This window comes from Ciconia boyciana, chromosome 11, assembly GCF_034638445.1.
Source record: "Ciconia boyciana chromosome 11, ASM3463844v1, whole genome shotgun sequence".
In the NCBI taxonomy this organism is placed as follows: Eukaryota; Metazoa; Chordata; class Aves; order Ciconiiformes; family Ciconiidae; genus Ciconia; species Ciconia boyciana.
Genome location: NC_132944.1, coordinates 24242315 through 24257582, shown reverse-complemented (window position 1 = coordinate 24257582; position 15268 = coordinate 24242315). Strand labels below are relative to the sequence as shown.

Here is a 15268-nt window from a genome sequence, read left to right as displayed (position 1 = left end):
ATCTTTCTAATGATCTAAAAATGATTTTGCATAACTGGATGTTTCACTAATGACAAAAATGATGCTTATGTGATATTGCTCAAGGTTAGAGATGGACTTTTACTGTAGTAATGAATTTAGGATAATAAGATCCTAAGGAAATATTTCCCTCCAGGGTACATTTTTGACCATTATATAATGCTTCCCCTGTGAGACATCATTAAACATGAAAAAACTTTTCTCTTCTTTCTCCCAAAATACTCATTAATAATTCAATGCTTTTTGAAGCTAAAGAGGGGTGGGGTAGCTTCTGGGAAAGCTACAGGGGGCTTCAGGGGTAGCTTCTGGGAAAAGCTGCTAGAAGCGTCCCCTGTGTCCGATGGAGCCGATGCCAGCCAGCTCCAAGATGGACCTGCTGCTGGCCAAGGCCAAGCCCATCAGTGACAGTGGCAGCGCCTCTGGGATAACATATTTAAGAAGGGGAAAAAATTGCTGTGTGACAGCAATTGCAGACGGAGAGAGGATTGAGAATATGTGAAAGAAACAGCCCTGCAGACAACAAGGTCAGTGAAGGAGGGCAGGAGGTGCTCCAGTCACCGGAGCAGAGATTCCCCTGCAGCCCGTGGTACAGGCCACGGTGAGGCAGGCTGTCCCCGGCAGCCCGTGGAGGTCCACGGTGGAGCAGATATCCACTGCAGCCCATGCAGGTCCACGGTGGAGCAGATATCCACCTGCACGCTGTGGAGGACCCCACGCTGGAGCAGGTGGATGCCTGAAGGAGGCTGTGACCCCATGGGAAGCCTGTGCTGGAGCAGGCTCCTGGCAGGACCTGTGGACCCGTGGAGAGAGGAGCCCATGCTGGAGCAGGTTTGCTGGCAGGACTTGTGACCCTGTGGGGGACCCACACGGGAGAAGTCTGTTCCTGAAGGACTGCACCCCGTGGAAGGGACCCATGTTGGAGCAGTTCGTGAAGAACTGCAGCTCATGGGAAGGACCCAAGTTGGACAAGTTCGTGGAGGATTGTCTCCCATGGGATAGACCCCACGCTGGAGCAGGGGAAGAGTGTGAGGAGCCCTCCCCCTGAGGAGGAAGGAGCGGCAGAGACAAGGAGCGATGAACTGACTGCAGCCCCCATTCCCCGTCCCCCTGCGCTGCTGCGGGGGAGGAAGTGGAGAACTTGGGAGTGAAGTTGAGCCTGGGAAGAAGGAAGGGGTGGGGGGAAGGTGTTTTAAGATTTGTTTTTTATTTCTCATTGTCCTACACTGATTTGACTGGTAATAAATTAAACTAATTTACCTGAGTCGAGTCTTGTTTGGCCCGTGACAGTAATTGCTGAGTGATCTCTCCCTGTCCTTATCTCGACCCACGAGCCTTTCGTTATATTTTTCTCTCCCCTGTCCAGCTGAGGAGGGGAGTGATAGAGCAGCTGGGTGGGCACCTGGCGTCCAGCCAGGGTCAACCCACCACAAGTTGCAGCAGAAACATCTTATTCTCTTATGGAAAGGAACAGATTCTTCATATAACTGTGACGGCTTTGCCAGTTTGTCAGTGACAATCTCTGAAAATAGAGAGTGAAAACATACTGTCACCATGTAAATAACAATTCATATTTTCTTCTTTTTTCCGAGCCATCTGTATCTTTGCAAAAGATAGTCTTTTTTAAAAAAAGATACTGTGTAAATAGGGATAAGAGCACTTTATTACATATCATTGTAGATGTATTCTGCCTGACAACTGATTAAAAAGCTGCTTCTTTCTGGTAATGTATTAAATAAAAATTGTGTTGCAGTAATTTTGAAATGGAATAGCGTGGCTCCAACCGAATCCCCAAAGTAGCTTAAATTAATGAATAGAGGTTTTTTGGGGGGCATCAGCCTGATTTTGTGTAGAAGCTAGAGAATTATAACCACCAAAAGACTATTTAAAGTTGTCTTATGGACTGTTTCCTTGAAAGAAGGAACACTTTCATTTTACTGTTTATTTTATGAGTCCCTATCTCCTTCACCAAAAATCCCACTTCCCCATGTTTTATTAATATCTTCTGCTACTTAAAATGTAAATCTATGAGATGCTGTTTTTATAACACACTATGTTTTATTTGTATGACTAAGGCTCTAAGTTGTTAATGTCTATTTCCTTTTTTTTATGAGTCCATACACGCAATCTTGCACCTTAAGGAGCTAGGCTCTCACACATTATAAATGAGTTTATGCTACGTACATAATTTTTCTCATTCATGAAACTTACATTCAGTATTTTCAAGTTTCTGTAATTCATTCATGACAGCTCTGTGATATGAAGTACTAAAAAGAGAATAATTAATCTGCAGGAGTAAATCCATCTACACTGTCATATAAAAGCCCAGGTTTTCACCATGCAGTGGAAATAAGTATTTTAAAAGAATAGTACCAAGAAAGTGATTGTTCACAATTACAACTATGATATAGTTGCAATACTTTTTTTTTAAGATGTCCTATTTCAGGAGAAAGCCTTTAAGCCTCAAAATATCTTTTTGATGTTGGTTGGAATGGAGAGAGTCATGCTTTTACTGTATATTATTGCTTCTGCTATTATATCCAAATGCACTATTAGAAACCAAGCAAAATACTGTACTTACCTATTTCACTAGGTACCTTATTCTAATTTCAAAGCATGAAAAGACGTTGTTGTGGGGCGGGGTGGAGGGGCAGCAGGCAAATGGACATGACTACAGGAAAAGATAGCCCTTCAGGTTTGCTCCCAGAAAGTAGTACCACTACTTGTCTCTTCTTAAGCAACACAATCCCACTTCCTCTCTATTGGAAAATTCCAGGAAGTAACTCACAGAACATTCCAGGAAGATTAACCTTGTAAATGTTGCTGAAATGCTATAGCACATCTAAAAATGAAATTACAATGAGATCAGAGGTATTATCAGAGCTTCAAGCCCTGTCAAGCTCTCTGTTGAAAGCCATTTTACTCACTAATTGAAAATTAATAAACTTGGAACAGAAAGTATCTACTTAAATAATATTTAACCTATTTTGACATTTTAAATATAGCAAGACTGTTCTCAGTATGTTGTGACATTGCAAAGGAAAATAATATGGTAAATCGTTTTGTATAAATGCATGAGGAAACACTTCAAAACCCTAGGGACTCACCACCAACTCCATGAAGTCTCATGATCCTTTTTCTCCACTGGCTAAAGTGACCAAGTGCCTGCATATTTTGCAGCATGGGTCTTTTTCTCTGCTCCTTTCCCCCATTGTTTTCCGTGGCTATCAAGTTCTATATTTCTATAAAGCCCATCTCCTCATTGTTTTGGAGAAGCCCAAAAACATTTCTTCCATGGCCATGATGCAGGGCAGAGTCTAAAATCCCACTGAGATCAAGGGGAAATAGGTACATAATTGAAGTATATAAGCAAATATTTTTGTGAAATTTCAGTTTGGATACAGTCTTCTAGTATTCCTTTTTCATATGGGTTGATGCAGCACTCGCAGTGGTCAAGGAAGACACCATCTTTGTGAGCTGTTGTGACATGCAACATCCAGAAATGGATGTTCCGCTCCCTTAGCCTCAGAGCTCTTCACTTGGTGATATTGTACCACATGCAAAATCTGGAAAAGAAAGCAAAAGAATCATTGAATCAGTTGAACTATATCCTTCCCTTTGGATTTGTCCTTTGATCCTGAAAAGCATTTGCTTTCATAATTGTCTGAAATAGCTATATGCTATGGTAGATATATGCAAAACCAGAATCAATAATCCCTCTCTACTTAGTAAAGTGAAATGGAAACCAAAATCCCACCTAAAATTTCCTCATATTCTAGAATCAAATCCAGCTAGACAGGCCAGAAGTATGTCCTGAATTTTGTGTCTCTTGATAAGAAGGAAGGATGTATGTACTCTAGAATTCATGCTTGCTTTTTTTTTTTTTTTTAAAATCTGAGTTAAAGTACCCCACATTCAGTTACCTTATTCGTTATTCTGCAGCCTTTGACTTAGTGGGCAAGTAACAGGGAATAGAACGTCATCTCTCTGGCTCTGGGGAGAGTTCATTTTGTATGGGAGAGAAATATTTTCTTTCTGCTTATGAACCATTACAACAAGGCAGAGAGTTAAGATGGTTTCTGTCAGTGCTAAGACTTCAAGTGGGGTGAATATAAAGAATAACTGCAGTAACATCTTTATTCCTACTGCTAAATGATTATGATGCAGAAAGACCTAACAGCTAATGCTGCCTATGTCTGAACAGAACTGTTGAAATTACAAGATAAATAGTTCCATGACTTTTAAGTATTTATACCTGCTTTTGCATCCGCTTTGTATGAAAAATTTCACAATCCGGAAGGTCTCTGGGTCTATATACAATACTTAAAATTATAATTGAATCGAGAGATTAGCACCTCAAAATTTGATGGATTTAGATTTGATTTCATAATAATAATAATCTGTATTTGCAGACAATAATAATCAGTTGATAACTCCTTAGCTATGTGGGACTTCAATGCATATTTTACAGGATCAATAGTTATAGTACAGTTAGTAATATACTTAAGACAATACATGGCCATTGCTGGTGACTACTGGTCACTTGATCACTAAAGACCTTTATTTCAATCCAGTCATTTATATTGGAGATCTGTGAAATGAATATTTAACTTTAATAATTCTGCATTATTTTTTTTTTTTAACTAAAAACCTATTTGGTGAGTTTAAAGACCAGCAATCTATTGGCTTCAACTGCTGTGTCTGAAATGAAAGTCTGAGCTTTGGGTATATGTAAAATTCCCCAAACATTTAGATTCTGCCATAGGACAGGAAAGAATGCTTTCCTTACCCTCCTTTAACAAAGGAAGATGAAAACATGACACGTTTTTGTTTCCTTTGTCTGAAAACTATCCTGAAGACAAACATGAAATCAAGTGGATGCTGTAAAAACAGGAAGAAAATGGGTAGCTGTGTGGGGCATTGCGTTGGTGACAAATCATCTTTTTCTTCATATCTGCTATCCACAAGGTTACAAACGTTTCCGCAGATTTTTAACCAAGTCTGTGTAGCTTAGGAACCTGCTGATGTTGGCAACATGGAACATTAGTACAGCAAATTGAATGTCTCATGTACAATATTGTCTGGATGTTATTAAATTGATTTTTTTTTTTTCTAAAAAGACTGAAGTACTTTAGAGGCGGATGTTATTACTGCTACACAAACCGTATGCTTTATTACTGGTTATCTGAAGAACAAAAGAAGGTCCAGACACTTTATAGGCCTTTCAAGCTATGACATAACTTACATTAATTGGCTATCTTTTTAGGCACCCCTGCAGTACGATGAAAGATGGGGTATGAGATCAAACAAAAGTTCTTGATTTGGGGGATAAAGAGAAACAACTCCTCACAGAAATGCCATAGGCCTAGTTTCCTGCCCCATCTGCAATTTTTTTGGGAGAAAAAAAAGTTTAAAAAAAGATTATTTTCTTCTGCATTATTACTTCTCCCTTTTAAAAAGAAAAAGAGGCAGGTAGGTTTCTGTTGCAGTGAATGCTTTTTCTTTTTCCTTTTTTTTTCTTTTTTTTTTTTTTTTTGTCAGAACTACCAGAATGCTGTCTACGAATTGCTCACTAGTATTTCTACTTGTATTCTTTAATATGACATTCAAAGTCGTTAAGAATTCTTTTCTAGGCCAGTGTCAATTTAATTTGCCATGAAGAAACTTTTCCTGCAGTGCTTAAAACCAAAAAGTGGGGAGATGTTTTTTGTGAAGATAAGGGTAATTTAATCTTATCCTCAGGGTATATGTGGATTGCCAGAGGAAGGATTACTGCCTCTCATATAGAGAGTTACATGGTTGGCTAGAATCATATAGTGGCTAATGCTTTCTGAATGTTTTAAGAATTTTAGTTGGGATGATCATTTATACACAATGTAAATGTATATCCAAAGTGCCATTACCCTGTTAATGTTTGTCATGTAATCAGAAATAGATACAAAAGTAAATTAACTATGAGTCATACAGAGTACCTTATAAACAATGGGCAGTCAAAATGGAGAATAATCCTGGTATAGATTGTCCAAAGTACTTTTCCGGAACCCATGAATATCAATAACAGAAAAAGCATTACTTTTGCTTGTAAAAAAGCAGTTAATTTTTATGTAGTGTATGTAGACAGAGTTCCAAAATTTAAGATAAAATATGTGTACATAAAACATGCCTAGATGACCGCAAGTAATCACTGTTTGCATCTGGCATAAACTCCGTATCACTGAAATGTGTGGGTGAAAGCCATTATGAACAAGAGAGACCAAAGTATTGTAAGTAAATATCGTAATAAGAACCTGATATCTTATGGATTCTGTTTACTAATCCACAAAATGAATATAATAAAACCTGACCTGGTATTTGAAGTGTTGTAAGGTCTTAATTTTTAAAAAAATTATTTTTGTGGAGTTATTATGCCAGAAGCAAGACAGTTAAAGTAGGCATAGTAATTGCACAAATACGCCCTTTTCAGTCTGTGGACTATGTCTATTCTTGAGGTAGTGTTTTTTGCGAAGAATTATGTCATCCACTTAAGGAAATAGTGAGATTGTTTATTTCTTGAAGTTCTTCAACAGCATGATAAAAACTGTATTTTAGTTTGTGTGGTTTAAACTGAACAATACTGCAATTATACTAAAAGCCAGGATACAGTTCATAGTCTGCTTGGTTTTAATTACTTCTCTTTGTAACGTATGCATCTTCTTACTTAAACACGACAGGCAGAAAAGAGATGTTGAAGGCTGTCAGAGCTGTTCTATTTTAAATGAGTATCTATAGTCTCTGTAAGATATCAAGAATGTATATTGCTAATTGTGAGTAACCCACCGCCAAAACGGTGACCATAGCTGCATATAGGAAACCCATTTGGTTGCATTTGGCAATTAAGAGATAACACAGTCTTCCAATCAATTAATTTGGATTAATAATAAAAAAAACCCTACAGATAGTAAAAAACCTGAAGATGATGTTGGACTGAATGTCTTCCTAAATTACCTGTTTAAAGTTTGGCTTCTGGAAGCAGATGAAATTATCTGAATCTGTATTAAAGGTTACGTTACAGAGGAGAGCCTTGGTCAAAAATAAGTTGGTGAAAGAGACAAAACAAGGGTTATACTTAGTCATCTCTGCTTCCTTCACCTATAGCCTGAAATAAGAAGGATATGATAGATCTACAAGCCTGCTCACTTTATAGGTACTTTCTGTTCTATAGAGCGCAAGATACTAAGTGAAAACTTTTCACTGATTGTACAGACGGGGAAGAATGAAAACTTCATATGTCTTTTGGAGTAAGTTTTAAAGAGCTGTCCTTATGATTCTTTAGGCCTCTGTTACAGCTTTTAGAATATGCTGCAATAAAATTTTGATTTTCTGATTTTTTTTTTAAATGCAAGGTTAAGCTTGAATCAAACAACATTATGTATTGGACAAGCATTAACAGGATTAAAGATATTTTTGTGACTAACAAGAATGTTCACAGTTACATGCGGTAATACAAGTAGAGGAGACAGTGCAATGGTGAGGATTAAGTAGGAAAATGGATTATTGCATCTTCACCTAACCAATAGGTCGGATTCATTGCTATTCCAATGAGGTATGGCAATTCCAGTAGCCTGTAATTAATTGGTAAGTACCCTGGAAAACTATAGACCAGCACAGAGAATAACTGTTTTCAGACATTTTCATCTGAGTACTGAACTGTATTTCTATGTAGTTTGTATGATCCATTCTTAGCTTGTTCCTGTATCACTTTTCCTTTAACGACATCTTCATATACTTCTATTTTCTGTCACTCTCACTGAATTAAAATAAGCCATAGTGTGTTGTTTCGTTACATACTGAGGCTTTAAGTTAACTTCTGTTGGATATTTATGTTAAGTTGAGAAGGTTGGTAAATTGCATGTTTAAATATCAAATCTCAAGAGATGTTTGGAAAAAAGGGAATGTTACAAAGGGAGGAAGTTAAATGTTTGGTATAGTATTCTCTTGCTGGCATCCCATTACATATAGTAAATGGTATTTCTTGCTCATTTTGCTCTGAGAGGCCAAATTCTGCTGGTTTGGAAGTATAACAGACATTGTTTATATGAAATTATTATTCATATATACCATTTTCCCAGAGTACCTCTGTTATCCTTCGCGGTGTCTGGCTATAGAACAATCCCGCAATACACGCACATATATCAAGACGGTACGCAAGATTCATTACATGCAGGGGATCATAAATGTGTAGTTTAGTATTCATTTCAGCAAAGCGCTTACATATGTGAATTATTACATCTCTGCTAACCAAAGCAATGGATCCAGGCATACATTAAAGTGCTTTACTGAATTAAGAACTAAACAAGTTATCCAAACAATCCCATCTTTAGAACTCTGTTGTGGGTCTGCTGATTCTTTCTGAGTGGTTGAATCTTTAACTGTGTTAGTGGTTCTGCATTTTACAGAATACCCATTTAGAGCACACTGTTTGTTTATCTCACTATATTTATGCCTTCTTTTTCTAAACTGGCATAACAGCATTAACTACATTCTGAGACTTCTGAAAAACATGGCAGTCTCTGTAGATTTAGCTTTTGTGTTCTGTTCCCATGTGCAGACATCTGCTGCAAAATTGATAAAAACCTGTTCTTCTCTATGAGGTTCTAAATGGCATCATCTCATAATCCTCTCTACTACCCTTACCGTAATTGTGTCTGTGCAAAACTGACAGAATGAGATTTGCACATCTAAATAAATATGTTCTGTTTCTGTGGGATAACACTTGTGCACTGACTTCTGTTAAGATTTAAGCTCAGGCACAGAGGTTTCCCCTTACGAGTTCTTGAAACCTTTTTGCTGGATTTTAACATTGAAGCTGAGTTTAGCGCATTGTTAGAAAACAGAAGTCCTTATTCCGCCGTCTTATGTCATTAGACATTCATATCTTGAAAAAACATGTAGGATTTTGAATCATCCGGGACTTGTTATTGAAGAAGGCTTTAAAATGCCTTGTAGTAGTGAAGTGTCTATCTGAATGGCTGCTGTTCAGCATGTCATTATGAAAATAGAAGCAGCTATAAATACTTACGTACAAAACATTTTGAAATTTGTGTTACATGGAGGTTCATAAAATAGAACACCTACAGAGCCTATGACACCTGGAACAGGCCTTTTTTTGAGGAAGAGATATTGGAAGCATACCTTTGTTTAACCCAATCATTTTATGTATTTTTATGTATATAGAGAGATAATGAGAGAGCGAGCGAGAAGTCTACTGGATACAAAATCGGAATTTGGTTTTTAATTCTGGCTTTTCTGGACAATTCAAGACAGAAGCCACTTTGGGTTTGTTTTTGTGGAAAATTGTATGTCTCACAAATTGTACAGTCAACTTCCATATCTCTTATGCTTCAATAGGATCTGGAAATATTCAGCAACTTCTGGTTACATTTTTATGCTCATTTCACCTATTTTAAAAACAAATAGAAACAGGTTATCCTTGTTTGAGGAAAAACATTGCCACAAACACCCTCAGAAAGATGACTGCTCTCTGTTGTCAAGAAGCCTAAAGGAAATTTTGGAAGTGTGCATGAATGGAGACAACAGACATATCTGCTAGGCAAGCTCATGGGCATTCCTCTTGGTAAGAACAAAATATGATGAAATTGTGAAATACAGTAGTCATTCCAAGAATCTTCTATCACATGGTTCTGTTTTTCAGCCTCTGATGAAGGCAAATTTTTCATTTTTTAATAATATCCAAGGTAGTATCAGTTATGGTCTGTCTCTGTGGTTTTTAGTTGATTTAGTAATACAAGATATTAGTAAAACCATGAAGAATGTTTCCTAAGTATAAAGGCAAAAGATAGAATAATACTAGTCTTTCAATTAATCATTTATATTTCAGTCACTTTGGATCAGTCTAAATCTTTAACTCTTACTAAACAAATATGTGTTTTCAATAAATAAACTGAAATATATATTCAGTATGTCAGGTAGAAAGCTGGGAGCAAGTCTTCAACTCCTGTTCTCGTAGTCTTTTTCTGCCCCAAATAATAAACAAACTCATGCAAAAAAGGAATAGGTGCAACATATTGTAAATTATGGAAGACCATCTGAAAGTTAACTTCTGTTACTTTCTAGATCCATCTGCCTAGTAGACTTTCCAAGAGTAAAAAAATCATGCCCACAATTACAAGGAAAAGGGATAATGGAAAGAATAGGAAAGGGAAGGAAGGAAGAGGAAGTAAATGAAATGGGAATCAAAAAGGGATTTCTCAGATTGTCTTACACAGATTTCTTTCCTTCTGGGAAAAAGCCTGCTGTGGTACTGCACGGAAGGCTGGCTACAGAGAGCGGTGAACTACCAATATGTGCAAGCCTGGAAAAAGAGAGTTGCCAGGCTGTGGACTGGTGTTGCCATTGAATATGATTTCCAACAAACTGATTATAAAATTTGGGGCTGCAGCTGACCTCCCCTTCCAATATGCGTTATGCTCCCAGATACATGAAGTACTCATCATATAATGCTGGGTTATATGTTAGCTGCAGCATGTCTCTTATTCAAGATTCCAGTCTGCCTCTTTTGAGGTGCCTACTTTCCCCAGATTTTGAAGTTTCTACAAACATCCACCAGCCTGAAAATTACTCTTGCAGTTGCTCTGCAGTAGGTGTGCAGTTGTTTTCAATTCTTTTTACAAATGAGGGGAAAAAGTCCCTAGGCGGTTCATCTACTCTATTAACTTAATCTCCAAGAGTGAAATTAACTGAGTATACACTTATTAGTTTTGCTCTCGCTGTGAAAAAGAAATGGCTGAATTTTCCATAAAATGAGTTTTGTCTAAATACTGAAATATCGGTGGTAGAGATGGGTGAAAACTGGAAACATTTGCTTTGGCTGAGTTTACATCACATTTACGGGGTGAGTTTTCATCAAATATTCACACTATCAAGTTTTATAGGCACAGAAATTCATGGAAGATTAATTTCATCCTGTGTGCAAAACTGGCTATGGTTAGATTATCTTTCTATCCATCCATTTCTTGTCACCTGCAATTGAAAAAGAGTCCCTCATCAGTCACCAGTGTGTGGGAGCATCACCAGTGCAGCATTTTTGCAGTCATACTGCTAGCAGTTTTGAGTGGGGACCACAGAATCTGGCGAGGGAGTACAGATGGTCTGAGATTCCCATTGTTTTCTTGCGTTAAATTTGAGTCTGATCCTATGATTTAAATTGTATTGAAAAGGCATAATGGGCCTACCATTCAGGAATTAATATGGATTTTCACTGAGACCAAGTTATTTTCCCCTCCTTCCCCCACTTCTCCTGTTCCTGTGCTGTAGTGTCAGTAGTACGTGCATTTGTTCTGCGCAGTGCTGGGAACATAGCCAGTGGCGGCATCATGCCGTTGTGTGGCAGGTGGGGATTAACAAGGATCTAAAAATCTGTCTTCATAGCTTTGATGGGGACTACTCATCAGAGGAGTTCAGACTTTTTTAGTACAGTGTTTCTGTCTCTGCTGGGTCTATATTTGGGACATCCAGTATCCTAGCTGGGTTTACCTTGCTTTACCAGAAAACCTGCGCTTTCAGCTGTGCTGTCCCTGGAGGTCTGGCATGTGGGCAGCACACACTGCCCGAGGTGCGAGGAGTATAACAATACTGTCGTGTTCCTCTCTGCTAGAAGAATTTCTTTAGAAAATAGCTCTACTTAAGAGACCTATAGGAGTTTCCTTCTCTCTTTGTCTCCTACACAGGGGGGAATATTTGCCAAGACAAAGGGACCTGTTAGCTGCCTTGTGAAATAAGTTTTCCTTTTGTTAGCTAGAGGTAGTTTATGGCACCTTCCTGTGTGTTACTCACTACAATCTGGTCAAAATGGGAGTTATCTCCTCTTCTGGGACTACCTCCCTGACTTATCATGGATTTCATGATGAGTAGTATATATACTACTCAGTATACACAATACTCGATATACACAATATCTATATAGCAAATTGAACTGTTTAGAATTTTGAAAAAAGGGTGACAGAACTTAGTCCATAAAAAGCATAATGGAAACTTAGCAGGATTACTTACTAATGATTTTAACAAACAATGATATCAGTATGGTTCTAATAACTATGATACTATTTTTTTAATATTTTGATTCATTTAAGCAACCAAAACCAAATTTGTGCAAAATATTCAAATGTGTACACAAACAGCATGAGAAAATTGTGAGTACAGAGATTTTAGCACCGTATCTGATAATACTGAATTTTTGGCTAAAAATTATACTGGCTGACTAAGTACATTTTGACATATGGCACCACATTTTGAAGCAAACTGTTTTATTTAGGCTGACCTAAATTCTCCTTAAAAGGTCATGTATGGAAACTAGCGATGAGCCAGACATCTGAGGACGCCTTTGTGGTACATCATGTTTGTGCAATTTCAGCCAGAAAAATGCACTTGGCTCTACACTTGTGTGCAGCAAGAGTGACATCTAATAAGCTATTAGATCAATATGATTGGTGGGTTTTTCCCGTGGTTATAACAGTGTTATATACAATACTCAGTTGTATTCAAAGGTGAAAGTCAAAACGAAGTCTTTGACTGTGCTCTGCCTGTATTAGCAATAGGAAATAATAAACGTAATTTTCAAAATCTTAGTTTGGGTCATAATAAAATCCTCACATACTTTCCCCACGTTAGTAGACATGACTAGACTGAGGTCAGTCCATTTTTGGTCACATAGCAGCAAGGATGTAGGGAATGTCTCCCCCCCCCCCCCAGCCTTCACAGAGGTTGCTCAGAATGGTGTCTCTTCTCCCAGGCAAGGAGATGAAAGTCATTAGTCATTGCCAACCAGCCAGAACAAATTTCTCAGTTGACAAATACTGAACCTTTACAGGAATTAGCAAATTCCTTTCTTAAAAATGTGAATCCCTCCATCAGTCTCCTCAATCCATCTAGGGAACTCTGGTGACTATTGTGCCCCTCTGCACCAGAGCAACTTTTAGATATGCTCTTCTGTGCCAGATACTCACTTCCATAACTACGAAGTGTTACCTTTAAGACTAACTGCTTAGCAGGGGTGGCCAGGATCTCTACATGATGTAAACCACCAGGGACTCTCAGGAAAAGCAGAGGAATACAGCAGGCAAGTGCTTGTATTGTGTAAATAACCACAGCTGCTTTTGCTGAGGAGGGGGAAAAAAAATGTAGAACTTGACCTCAGCCTCTATGGGATGGTAATGTTGCCATCTTGCATGCATTTTTAAAGTTTTGTTTTGGGGTTGCTTTGTTTTATTTCTGAGAGGGTTTTCCTGGTAGATGTGAGTGGTCGAAGGTGGCAATATAGTCTTGCTTGAACTATACTTGTGTAGAGACAGGAGGAGGAAAATGGCAGATGGGCTTCACATCCTGGTGAGGTTAAGATCTTTTACTGCATTCATACAAGCCTAATATTATTGGTCCTTTCTGTATACATTCTGCACAAGATTGATACAGCAACTACTCCATCGCTAATTATACAGGTGCACAGTACTCTGGAATGTCCTGGGAAGGGGAGTAGTTGACTATAAATTTTGGAGGAGTTTCATGGCAATTGTTCCTTCTCTGCTGCAAGGGGCACTGGAAGGCTTTGGTATCTCTGAAGCTAAATGCTCACTAGTGTTCCCTCTGGGAAGCCATGACCCTGAAATAGGGCTGAACTTCAGTATAAAACCGAGTTGAAAACTAAAAGGATGATTCTTAAATTTTCTTTTCACCTTGTGGAGAAGAGACTCAATTAAGGTTATTTTTAGCTTTTAAAAACAAATTATTTCTTTTTACTTATAAGGCAAATTGGTAATTTTCTCGCATTTGCACTGAACTGTTGATGCCATATTATATGTCCAAGAAACATGTATGGTGCAGTGTATCAGTGAAAAAGCATTTTGAAAAGGCATATTCTCTATTAAGTCACTAGAAATGAGCAGAAAGTCGAGTCAGAAGGAAATTTAATAACTATTTCAGCATTCAATGTTACTATGTTCTGTATTTTTTATATTAAGATCATTTTTTATAGGATACACCTTTAAACAGTAAACTGTGAAATAACATACAGATTTTCAGAAAACAATCTAGATAACTTTCCATCATTTAGGGAGAAATAGATGAGTAAACACCTTGTTTAGTTATGGTTTAGTTTGCTGCTTTCTAAATGTCAGAACATTTAATAGCCATAAAGGAACAGTAATGTAAAGCAAGCCATATAGGTATGTTAAAAACACTACTAATGAACTATTTTTTTTCTCAAACAGAAAGTGTTCCCAAAAGAAAGTGGCTCAACAAAACATGTGTCTTTTCGTCCTTTCTCCAGAGTGACTTATTAAAGGGTTGTTGAGTGGCAAAAGAACCGCGTGTTCATTCCCACATTAATATTTAATCAAGTGCTAATAGCACTACAGTATCTACAAGACCCAGAACTACTCACAGGAGCTGTGTCAGTACAAAGTGTGCTTGCCCTCTGAGTGAGACTGGATTATTAAATTAGAAGCATAGGCAAGATTACCATACCATTATAAGCAGATATCTTTGTACTTTTAATTTGCTTAATTAATTTTGCTGATATTTTAAGAGCAAAAAGTGCTATGCAGGTTTAATTGTCTGTGTCTGACTGCTCAGATTGTGACATATTTCCCACTAGGGAAGTTGCTTTCAAGGCATAACTTCTGAGAAGTTTTCTGAAACAACATTTTGAAAAGATATTCTTAAAAATTGATTTATACTGTGCGTGCATGTCTCTCAATTTTGGAAGAGGTACATGAAAAATTAATGAGATTTCAGTAAGGAACTTTTTAACAATTCTTTCTGTAAACACTGTGAATTTATAGTTAGACGTTTATATTCATCCTAGAATGTGTTAATTGAGTGGAAACATCATTTGGTACATTCTTTCTGAAAGTGCAGAAGAGGCTTGACTATGGTTGCGGATTTGGACTCAGCTTTAAATTGTGCTGTGCAAACTTTGTGTGGATTTTTTGTTTGGTTGGTTTGGTTTGTGTTGGGTTTTCGCTGTTGTTGTTGTTTGGGTTTTTTGCTGTTGCTTGGTTGGTTGTTTTTTTAACTAAGGAACCGGTGACTGATAGAAACATAGAATCCTAAGGGCTGCGCGGTAAAGGATAGTTTCAATCACGGTCGGGAGTGGATCTTGCACCGGAGCTGTCTGCGTGATCTTGTAGCTTGATGCAACTGCCACCATGTTGCTGGCTCCAGCACTTACTGGCCGAGAGAAAGCCATGCCATTTCTAGTAGT

The 15268-nt window shown here is 37.8% G+C and overlaps 1 protein-coding gene across 1 annotated transcript in view; it reads left to right on the top strand.

Annotated features, from left to right (window-relative positions):
* The window catches only part of CACNA2D3 (calcium voltage-gated channel auxiliary subunit alpha2delta 3), a 478745-nt gene that overhangs the window by 243952 nt on the left and 219525 nt on the right, over nucleotides 1-15268 (top strand). The gene's annotated exons all lie outside the window — the stretch shown is intronic.